The sequence below is a fragment of the Colius striatus genome, chromosome 11 (assembly GCF_028858725.1).
Source record: "Colius striatus isolate bColStr4 chromosome 11, bColStr4.1.hap1, whole genome shotgun sequence".
NCBI classification, from domain to species: Eukaryota; Metazoa; Chordata; class Aves; order Coliiformes; family Coliidae; genus Colius; species Colius striatus.
The window spans coordinates 4,352,661-4,364,634 of record NC_084769.1 but is presented as its reverse complement, the minus strand read 5'-3'; the positions used below and the strand labels follow the sequence as shown (position 1 = coordinate 4,364,634).

Below are 11,974 nucleotides of genomic sequence, written 5' to 3'. Positions count from 1 at the left end.
CTTGGAGTTTCACTAGATAATCTTTCCTTTCTTCTCGGTTAAGTTCTCTAACCCAAACTATTTAATGTCAAAATCTGAGAAGATTCCTCTGAATGGAAGTTTGATCAAACTGTATTTTGTTTTGTTTTAATACAGGCTACTAATTTTATCTTGTCTCGCCCTTGAATGAAATCCTATACATGTAAGTATTTGAAATTGCCATTAATTTTCTTGATTCATTCTCTTATTGATTTTCTTTCCGACTATTTCCATCCAATGTATCTAATAATTATTAGAGATGAGGCAGGGACCAAATGCCTACATCCATACCCCTTCTGAGCTTTGTGGTTCATCTTTAATTAACATAAGTGTAAGCAAGTAAGTTTCCCAGACTAGTAACACACTCTTTAATGTTACATTCCTACCTTCAAATTTTCCCTGCCATTTTGGCACAGTTTTGGTCAGGGGAGACTCCTTAAGAAAAGCCTTGCACACAGTGAAGATTAGACCTCTCCTTAGACCTGATGCCAAATCACCTGAGCAGAAAAGAAGGGGAAGGATTCCTGCTCCCTTTTAGACTCCTGTGAATGCAGCGAGGCCAAGCCACTCCGACTGCTTTCATCTGTTCATTACTCTGTAAATGCAACACTTTCCAAAAGAAATTCACTCCTGAATTAAGGGGGAAAGTGGGACAGAAAAACAAATGGGGGTGATAATGAATTGAAGTGATGATCTGAGGAGCTCATAGTGCTTCATAAGCATTAATTAATTAAACCTTCCCAGATCCCAGTGAGGTAGGTATTATGGCCCATACTTCAATCCTGGCTGAGGTGAGCTATTTCTGTATCTCGATATCATTTGTTAATGTGCATTCTGATGAGCAGACTGAAATGGTGTCTGACTAGTGGAGATGACTGTGCATATATTTAAGCTGTGAATATTCTGCATGATGAGACTTCAGATGGAAATAACTTTTCTTTTCTTATTATTATTTTCTTTTAAATGCAGCCTTGTTCCTGAATAAAAAATGTGTGATAAAAGAGCCCTACCGAGAGCATTGAAGGGCTTCTGACGACGTGTGGTTATGTACAATACGTAACTCGCTCTGTCACAGCATTAGGATGTACAGAACTTCTCTTTCTGTTACAGAAAACCTGGGTGCACTTCAGTGGGTATGAAATTTCCTTTCTTTTGTAATACAATTTGTCTAATTGCTGTAAGAATTTAACCTGTGGTTTTAGCTGCAATTGTTAAAGGTGTGAGGAGCACGTGAGTTGTTTATTAATACATTATAAAAGTTACTCTGAGGTTTCATTGCAAGAAACGTGTTTTAGTTTTAGTAGTGATGCAGAGCTTTGACTCCTAATGAGTGCTTTCCCCCCCCTTTTTTATTTTCCATGCTGCTCTAAACAAGATGTTGTTTATTACTTGAAACATTATATGAAAGCCCCAAGAATATGTTACATGTGACTGGAGCTTTGGCAGACTTTGAGAAACTGAAGTTTCCAGAAATTTTGCTATGTTTAAAAACCAGAGCCATGTTTTAAGGAAAGATTTCTACTTCCAAATGTGTGGTTGCCTGAACCTTTTACATTTTCAAGTCAGATTCCTTTGCCAAATAACACACTGTACCTTAACTATAATAAAAAAGCAGAGACTCTGTGTTTATAAAAACATTGCAGGAGCAACTGTGATCGTATTTCTTGAATTTATTCTATTCATGTGCTCAAATATGCATTTTTATAGTAAGTTCTCTACTGCACCGGTCACTTACAGGAGTAGAAAATGACATGTACAGGCAGAAGGCTGGCATAATGCAACAAACCAAACTAGTAAAGTACAGGAATTTGAAGCCAGACCAAAATATGAGGTCAAGGAAGTTGCTTTTATAATAATAGTGGTTATCTGTTTAATGTGTGATCTGGCAGTGATACAATGTTGACCATAAGCAATTATGCATGTTTCTAAACTGGTGGTATATGAGCCTTAAGGAACAATATGCAAGATAGGCTGAGAAATCAGCACTCGCTCTTTTCTTGTGGTTCTTCTTGCTTAATGTCAATTAAAATTACATCTTAGTAACAGATAGAAATTCACCTAGTGCAAAATAACGTCTATATCCACCCTATCTGTTGCCATACACTTAAAATCCTGTATTGAAACCAGTTTTATGAAGTAAGCTGCTGTCTGAGCTGATAAATGCTGAATAATATTATTCTTAACAGACATGTGGTTAGACGTGCTTTTTCTGACTCCCTGGTTATTATTTGAAACAGCTTTCGTTACAACCAAGTTCTACGACCGGTGCCTGTAAACAATGCCCGTGTTCTGCATTTTCTCCTGTGTGTGCCTGGAAGTGAGCAAGGTCCTCAAAGATTTAGTTGCCTGGCATTGACTTAGTAGGAGTTAAAAGCAGGGAGATCTTTGTTATACTGAACAGCTTGAGCACATATTAGGAGCTGGGAGCTGCTATGCTGTGGGCCTGGCTCTCAAACCAATTTTTTATGACCTAGGTGAATTCACTGGGCAGCGTATCTTCTCATTAGCTTTTATTAGACTTGGATCCTACGGTTAAAACAGCCTCTACGTCCTCGTCTGTAAAATGGGATTGTGATGTTTTCCTGGGCTTAGAAGGATGTGGCTAGAGTGAAAGCTGTGTGGTTGAGCTAACTGCGATAGAAACTCTGCTAATGAGCTATGAAGACACCCAAGAAAGTCTCATCTCCCCAAGAGCAAGCACTTGCATACAATTTATCTGCTTCAGTGTAAGTCCTGTGATCGCTGCTCTCGGTATTGAATGGTTTGAATCTCTGCCTTTGCACAGAAGGAGATGTGGTCATCAACTCTCCCTGCCCCTCAGCACCATCTAGAAATATCCACTTAAAAAGCAGCATGTGACTTCCTCAAAACAAGTCCCAGCTGAGGCTTAAGCAGATGGCTTCCTGAAGACTTCTGAAGGCACTTCAAGTGGCTTTGGCCATTGCAGAGGTAATGACCTGATGTTTATTCTTAACAAACTCAGCTCTGATACCTGCAAGGCATCCCAGGGAAAAATAGTATGTCTTTGTTGTCTGAAAGACTGCATTGAACAAGGCTTTAATGACCAGAGCTCACTGGTTAATCATTGGTGATTTAGGAGCCGTTATCAGTAATCTTGCAGTAGTCCTCCAGTGGTTATGTGGCCACATCAGTGCATGCTCTTTGCCTTTCACTCCTAGACTCCTCAAATGTAACCTTTCATCCTTTTACTTTCCAGAAGCATAAAAATAAGGGCTGCAAAAATCCACGATTATGGTGGGGAACTAAATAAGGAAACAGAACTGCTTACTGAAAAGCCACCCCCTCGGAGAGAAATGTCAGCAGCACAATGACTACTATTATTCTCCTCCTTTACAAGCAGATTGGGGGTTTGCGTTAAAATCTGTAGGAAAGGGCATCCACATCCCATCAGTAAACCATGTCTCGGATCAGCATTCAGAGCTCCCTTTTTGGCTTACACTTCCAGAGGAGAACCTGTGTTTCTGGGCAGCCTCATGACTTGCTGCTCTGCACGGGAGGCAGACAGAGGATCCAGTTGCTCTCCTGGTGCTCCAGTGCACAAACATCATTATGGTACCTTCCCCCTTCTTACAGTTGTGCAAGTCAATCCTTCAGTCTCCTATGATAAATTGCAACTCTGTGGTATCATGAAATGGTCATGTGCAACAAATGGCTTAGTCCTTTTAATGGTCTCCAGTACTGTGGGTTTCTTGCATTGAAAGGAAGAAATTAATCTTGGATAGGGCAGGGCTGCTTTCCAACCCCCCCCCCCCCCCATCTTTTTCCATAATTTGTGTCTTATTTTAAGGGAAAATTGTCTCATTGAGCTTATCTCCTCCTATATCATGGTCATGTGGACCATCTGCTAGGTTCTGGTAATGAAATCTGTACTTTGCAAACACTATAGCAATTATCTCCATGGAAAAGTTCTGATAGGGAAAAGAATATTCTTTTAAATGTCTTTATTATGATTTAGCAACTGGAAACAAGGAAAATGTCCAGGACTACTGTGCTACTCGTCTTTCTGCAGACTATCAGCAACACCACCACAGACAAAGCTGGGAACCAGCAGTTGCATGTAATAAGTATTTAGATGCATTTTCAAGTAAGGTGAAAATATAGTGCAGGCTGTGTTAGGTAATGTTCTGCTATTTGGAAATACTTCTGTTGCCTAAATAAGAATGATATTTTAACACCAGAAACAAAGAGATAATTACATTCCAGATGACCTTGCAGTTTTATCTTGGCACGTGGCACTCTCAGGGGGGAATGAGGAGATGCAACTATCTTTATATACCAAGCTTATTCTAGTGAGCTAAACAGCCACAAAGCAATTTGCTAATGTTTGGAAGGTGTCCTAGTGTCTTGGAACAATCATCCTAGAAAGTAATGGGATTTGTCTTGTATGGTGGAATATCAAGGAAAAGATTTTATACATTTTAACTGGAGCCACCTCAGAATTTAGCTGTCTTGGGAAGATGCAGATCTCTACACAGAGCTGCAAAATATTTGTAAATTTGTTGGCAGGGAAGGCAACTTTCACTGAGTTGGAAAAATCTCTCTAGAATGTGCCTTTTTTAGTGATATTTTTGATCAGAAAGAGTTAAAATATTTCCCTTTGATAACATAGAAATAAAACAGCTTGACAAGACAAACGTTTCACTTCAATTTTATAGTTTTGGGTTTGTGTTTATTTTAAATGATATATCGGATTAACCTTCTCTACTATTTCAACATCATTCAAATGAGTGCTTTTGATGTTTCCCAATCAACATTTTTTTGGAGTATCTTTCCTTTGAGAAATTGTGACTCTTTTGTTGCTGCTCATCATTGAAGACACTCTTTCCTCACCAGTCTTTGCATCTCATACATTATGTACATTCAGCATCTCTAAACTCAATAATGCTCATCTGCTTCTGCAAGGTGATTCCAGGGTCCTCTGAGCACGGCTGGGTGCAAGCTGGTGGGTTCAGGTAGAAGCAAACATCAATGAGTGGGCACAGAGGCAGCTCTGTAGGAAGCCTCATTGTATCTGTGTTGTCTTCTCCACCAGCTCTGAGTCTCCTCTATGTAAAAAAAGAGATTGTTTGCATCAAACACCTTTCAGTCTTCTTTGGGGGGCATAGGTGATAGTTTGGGAACATCTACCTAGAAGCCTTGCCTTGGGATCCTGGTACACAAATGGCTGATTGTCTGTGGTCTATGGATCTGACTCAGCTCATCTTGTACATAGAAACACAGAATTTGGGTGATGAAAGAGGAATCGGTGGGAGAGGGGCAACAGATGTGGGACTCATTCATCTGTCTCAGCTAACCATTCCTTCAGAGTTATGTGGAGTGCATAGACAAAATGCATCACCTTTAAGAAACGTCAAGTGGCAGTTCCTTAAAAGTAGCTGTAAGTGAACGAATTTCTTATGAAGGAGCAAGAAAGTTTTCACCTCCAAATTCCCATTATTTTTGGACTTCAGATGTTCTAGCTATCTCTCATAGAAAGTATCTGTTGTGGGAATAGGAGAGACAGGGGTTCAGGAAAATGGATGAAAACTCTCTCTTCTTTTCTGTATGGCAGCAAGATTGTTGGAGAGGCCAAAAGGATCCAACTCATGGAGCCTGGTTATCCATTTGGAGATCCTTTTGAGTAACTCTAGAACTTGGCACATCCCCAGTTTGCCTCCCTGGTATCCTGCAGGCTTTCTCCCACTTCAGCAGCACATCTTCTGCAGGAGCTGTGCTATTCCTCCCCTGCAGCCTGCGTGGCAGAAGCTGTTTGCAAGCCTCTGTGGGAGTTACTGCTACGTTTGTGGATGTGCACAAGTTTTGAAGTTAAATATGACTCAGAATAGCTCCGCCTTTACTCCTATTCCCTAGAAACACGACTCAACAAAGCTCACTTTGAGGTGTCTGTGAGGCACTGGGAATGTGAGTGTATTGCAGAGTGAGCAAGCTCATATCATCAAATACAGCAAGCTAGTACAAAAATTGACGCCATGTAGTGTGGTGCTGATCTAAAGTGATCTGGAATACAATAAAAGGTGAATCTGCCTTCAGAATTACAGTGAATCATTCCTCCCCCCCCTTCCCTGGACAGAGTTTTAGGACTGCTGTGTTTCTTCCCAGTCAGTCTGGCTGTTCTCAGAGTTGGACTTCAACTGAATGAGAGGGTTTTGCTCCAGCCTCTGCCCGACCTTGGGTTGTAGGCACTTCAGGAAGGAAAAACAGAGCTGCACAAATAATCCATTTCTCCTTTAAGTTGCACCAGCTCCATGAATACAATTTGGGATGGGTTTCCAATGAGGTAGGCTGGTCTGCAGCCCAGCTTGTCCTGGAAGATAGTGTGGGACTGCTTTGGGGAAAATGAAATTTGCTTAATAAATAATTGCTGTTATATTCTTTCCCAGAGTGGAAGGGAAAGTTGGAGGGTGAAGGATAGAAGGAGGCATGCAGGAGGCAACAGAAACGTGTTTATTTTCAAGCAGTAACATATCCAAGTCGTTTAAAACCACATTTATTCTCTGGGATGTTTAAATGTTCGTGCTGAACATGGGATAACGGAGTATATAAGGATATATAATATTAGTGAAGAAGAAAATGACTGCTATAGTACTTTCTACTCTCTCAGTTCCTTCTCCACTAATGCCCTTACACCTTTCTTTTTCAGGCTTTTTGTAGCATCCTAAACAGAAGGATATTGAAGGGAGCTGATTCTGCTTTGATCCTTATGCTTGTTGTCAAAGCGCTTGGGATTGAAGAGACTGTTGGCTACAATTGACTGTGACAATTAGGAGATGATCAGAGCCCTAGAGTGGAGCACTTAAAGGGTAATTTACATGTCAGTTTGTCGAATAAAAAAAAGATATTCAGCTAAGATTTTTTTTTTCCCCTTAGAGCCTTGTAAACTGCAATTTGTGCTCCAGTAAGAAAAACCTGGCAGAGGAGTTAGGATAGCCATTTCCATTTGAAAAGAGGCAATCATAAGGCCACTGCTGAGCCTATTGTCCACTAAAAATGCTGATTTGCAGTCAGGGAGTGAAAGAGTGGAGCCATCACTAAATAGAACCTCGTGCAAGGTAACTCCCCCTTGGTGGCTTTCTAATGTTGGCTGAAGGTTTTATATACCTTAAATCCTGCATTTACTATCATTATAACATTGTTACTGATCATGAATGCCCTTTATCATAACAAAAAAAATGAAGGTATTGAGGGGGAGGTGGGTGGAACAGAAGCTACCAGTCAGTTGATAGGCTCACTCCAGCTATCTATTGTATCACATCTTTCTTATTCTCTTGCCTTTTGTATGCCATCACAATTTTCTTCTTGTCACCCTTTGCACTTTGCCATTCAGGCACCTTCCATAACACTTTTCTCATAGGTTTTCCTTACCTATTTACTCCCAGCGGATTTTTAGCATTTTCCACATTTAACCCGCTGGGAAAGGAAAAGAGAGAGGGAGGTGACAGTAGCTGTTCAGTTCAGAGTTTGCCTTTCTGTGATTAGACTGTAATAAAGACTGTATACACACAGATCTGAGAGAGGGCTGGAGTTTCGACAGATGATTATTAAATAAACTTCTCTGTGATAAGTCTTTACTTTTTTCTTTCATGTGATAGCTCTGATGAACCCAGAGTGGCTTTGACTGTAGACTTATATGAACCTATAAAAATATCAAATAACAACACCTCCCTCATTATTCTGGATGGTGTGAGCTGTGGCATATGTGATACTCCTAACAGTTTAAGTCGGGGATATTAGTGGATACATATGAGGTTCCAGTACTTGTATATGCAAATAAGTGTATTTATTTTGAGGTTGCACTGTAGGCTTTTCTTCCAGAGATGACATTGGCTCCTGTTTTACTCTTATCTGCCCAAAGGAAAAAAAAAAAAAGGTTCCAGTTTGGGAACCAGAATTAAAGACTTTGCTTTGTCATGACTAAGACCAAGTAGCCTTTGCTGCCAGACATGTGTTGCCTGAAAACCCGGGGGCATTGTTTCTGGGGTTTAAGGCTTTCAGTAAGAGACAAACGTGTACACAATGGCTCTGATTCTGATCCCACTGGAAGTCTCTGGTCAAACACGAGTGGCTTGAACAGATTTGGGATTTCTGCTGGTGCCAATAGGATAAGGATCAGGCCCTGTGTGTCCATGAGGTCACCAAAATGTCCTCTCATTAGTTATAAGCCTTACATTCGTGTGTGCTGAACATCAGGCAATGAGGTCTCTAGTTTCAAACCTGTACTAGAAGCATGTTTTAACCTGGCTTCTGTATGTGGTGAAGAAATACTTCAAGATAGTTCTAAACTGTGTAGCATTCCTCTTTATTGTAAGGTTTAATTCAAAGAAAATGTTTTAATACATGAGTTGCTTCTTTGGGAGAATTATGGTGTTGTCATTTTCTCCAGGATGCTGTAAGTGTGAGATTATGGCTTTTGCCCTCTCTTACTGTTGGGCTAAACTTCTTGAACATCCCAATGTTTGTATGTGTTTGTATCCAATGTAAAGAACTATCAGGAATAAATAAAACAGGATGAGTCTCCTCTTGGAGACATTCAAATCCCATCTGGTTGAGTTCCTGTGTGACCTACTCTTGGTGGTGCTGCTCTGGCAGGGGGGTTGGACTGGATGAGCTTTCCAGGTCCTTCCCACCCTTAAAATTCTGTCACTCTGTGTGAGTAAACTATGACAGAGTGAGCCTGGAATGACTTTGGCTTCATATGTATCTGCAGAACTGAGGCAGTGGTAAATCTGTATTTAAAAGCAAACCCAGGCATAGCAGGTGGTCCTTGTCTCCCAGGTAATGGCCAAATGACGAGCAGATGAGCCATTGTCATATTGATTTAAGAATTTCCTTCTAGCCAGTCACCATTAACTTTGATTTGTTTTTACTTTTTTCTTACAGGTTTGCATTTAAAGGACTCTTGGAGCACTAATTGTATAAAATTCTCGTAACTGCATATTCTCTTGCTGGAAAGGTAATGGATGGATGGACGAATGAATGAATCTGGGTCTCTCTATACTTAAAAATTAACTTTATTTTTTAAAATGAGCAGAAAGAAGAAAATTTTACCCAGTGGCAATGTATTTTGAAAATTTTGGGATGCAGGTTAAAATGAAAAATGTCTTCCCTAAGACTGTTGGAAGTTGATTAGGATTTAACTGAGATGTGCTTTCTTTAATGAATTATCCAATCTACTATTCCCGTTACTAAACATAATTTTAAACCAAATTAATGTCTGTATTGATCATAATGCCAGAAAGCACATTACAGTGTCCCTAGAATTGCCTTTCTTGCTTAAAAATACACAGAGAGCAAAAGCCCGGATATAAACAGTAAAAATTCACTTCTTTATGCAACCCTGGGTTATACAGTTTTAGATCTGATTTAGATTTCAAGTTCACAAGAATAAATCACACCAGTGCAGATGCTTTTTATATGTGAGAAATGATACTCAAGGTAAGGCATTGCATAACTTCTACAGGTTGGAAATCATTAAAGATCATGACAAATACTATGAAATACTATGACCCCATTCGTTACCTATCTTCCCATTCAGTCTGAAATATATCCCTTTATTGCTGTGTGAATTGATAATATGATGTTGGACAACTATAGATGACTTGTTAATTAGAATTAGAATTTCAGATGCGTGCTATGATGAATCAGAACTTTCTCTAGCTTCTGCTAATAGTACACACCGAGTGAATGGCAAAATGTTTTCCAAGAGTGGGAAGAGAAAATGATCTCCTGATTTGAGTAAGATGTTGCCTTGAGGAAAGGCACCTAGCTTCTTAACACCTGGCTTTCACTGAAATCTTTCAAAATTGAGTCTCCTCAAAAACTGAGTGTTTGAGCAACTGTTGAACTGGAGACATGTGATGTGAAAAGATAATTTGATCTCTGGTGATAGAGAGCCTACTGAGGCTTATAGTTACAGAAATTTGTACTTTGCTAATTGGTCTTTTTACTTGATCAGACCAGATCTTCAAGTGATAAAAGATAAATATAGCTCCACCATTAACTGTGGGGCAGCTGAAGCTCCACCAAATGTATTTTCATCTGATAAATATCAGAGGGTGAGAAAACCCTTTGAATGCTGTTTGTTGTTGATGATTCTAGAGGGGTCTCAAGTAAATGTGAAAATTGACCAAGTGTTTCTCTGCATCACCTGTCTTGCACACATTCTTGAAAAATCTTGCCCTAGGTGTAGTATTGGTGATCTATCCCAGGTTTCACTGTATTCCAAATAATTTAAAAACTGAGACTTGAACCTTTATTGATATTTCTTTCTATTTCATGCTGGGACTTACTGGGATTAAAAGAATAATGATGTAAGAGTCTATTCCATTGAAGGTTTTAAAAACAAGAGGGAAAAAAATCACCCAAAATGTCCTAAAACAGGTTATTTTTCAAGATTCTATCCCAAAGTGCAGAGCTAGGGCCAAAATTACTGCCATCATGAAAGGTGTTTTTTCTGTTGGGGCAAGCCGATGTGAACTCATTTCTGCCCACTGACCATTAAGTCCAAGTTTTGTTCTTTGAAGAAAAATTCCAGCTAAAGCCAAATAGTGAACCTTTTCAGATTTCACTTTCTTATATGAGGGTGCCTTTACAGTAAAGTCACCAAGTTGACTCTAATTTCAAACAGATTCCTAACCTGGAACGCCCATGGACATGTGCCTGTTTGCCTGTTTACAGTGTCCTGGGCCAGGAGAATCCTTGGAAGCTCTGCACATGTAAGGACAGACCTTGCCACTAAGTTCATTACTATTCTGTAAGCAATGCTGATGAGACCAGATCATTCCCTTGCCTGTCAAGGTGCTGCTTGTTGTGTTAGCTTATGTTAGTGGGTGTCAGCCCTGGCAGGAGTGGTCCGTTTGGACGTATCCAATCAAAGCCTCCTTTCCTCTGTGATGACTGGAGTGGACCTGTTAATTCACCTCAGGGACAGTGGCAGCAAAGTGAGGCTGAAAGGGAAAGAATCATTTGCCTTCAGAATGCTGAAGCTCCAATAAAAAAGTGTAAGAAATATTGTGCAAAATAGAGATCTGCACATACATATTAATTTATTATTTATATCATTCAGGTTTTAACAGTTAGCAATGGTGGTAACATGAATATTAAACTGCAGTGTTACAGTGGCTCTTAGGTGAAGGACAGCAGAGACACAAAACATTTAATCCTGATGAAGTGGTGAGGCACCTCAATTGTGCTCAGTAGCACCAAGATATGCAATCAAGAGAGTTTAATACCTCCTTAGTCCAGAGTTTGAGGGTTTGCCTGCCCTTATCCATACAATCTGTTTTCTCTAGTGTACAAGATACTGGACAGACAGTGAAGAAGGAACCTTCTTGGTGAGATGAGAGCTACTGCCTTGCTTGGAGCAGGGAGGTGTCTGGTTCAAAAGCTGCACGAGACAAGGTGATAACGCTATTCTACATGTTACCCTGTGTTACCATGGGATGTATGCTGTTATTGTCTTGTCATGATTGAAGTAGTGTTGGTATCCACAACCCCAAGCCTTACTCTATAGTGTTAATGCTGTCTCTGTGTGTGACTGGAAGAGTAAGCTGTGTTACTCTCCATTCAGTCTCTCTTAGGTGACGTCTGTGGCACTATGCTGGTTTCTAGCAGTTGGAAATCATGACAGTTCTACAGCAACTGCACTATCTGTTCCTTTCCTAAGTGGAAAAAAAGAGAAAAAAGATAATGAATGAAAGGGCTTCCAAAGCACAACTATTTTTATTGTTGGCCATCAAAAGGAAATGACACTCTGCATTCTTATCTGAGAAAGAAACAATTCAGAATTCCAATTTGCTTTTCCTAAAGATGGTTACTACTGATTTCATGAACCTGACACCATTTCTTTTATAATGGAGTATACATACCTGGATGTTTAATATGTTCCTTCTTTTGCTGTTGAATGGACAAAGACTGGGATAAAATAACATGACAGAGG

At 39.9% G+C, this 11,974-nt stretch overlaps 2 long non-coding RNA genes across 2 annotated transcripts; both read left to right on the top strand.

The window, feature by feature from the left end:
• The first annotated feature begins 132 nt into the window (after positions 1–132).
• Positions 133–2,892, top strand: LOC133626384 (uncharacterized). Its single transcript, XR_009819475.1, has 3 exons — positions 133–181; positions 988–1,151; positions 2,804–2,892. It is a non-coding gene; the product is annotated as an uncharacterized LOC133626384 (long non-coding RNA).
• A 3,811-nt stretch (positions 2,893–6,703) lies between these two features.
• On the top strand, positions 6,704–11,430 carry LOC133626364 (uncharacterized). Its single transcript, XR_009819458.1, has 3 exons — positions 6,704–7,088; positions 8,917–8,989; positions 11,328–11,430. It is a non-coding gene; the product is annotated as an uncharacterized LOC133626364 (long non-coding RNA).
• The last annotated feature ends 544 nt before the right edge of the window (positions 11,431–11,974 follow it).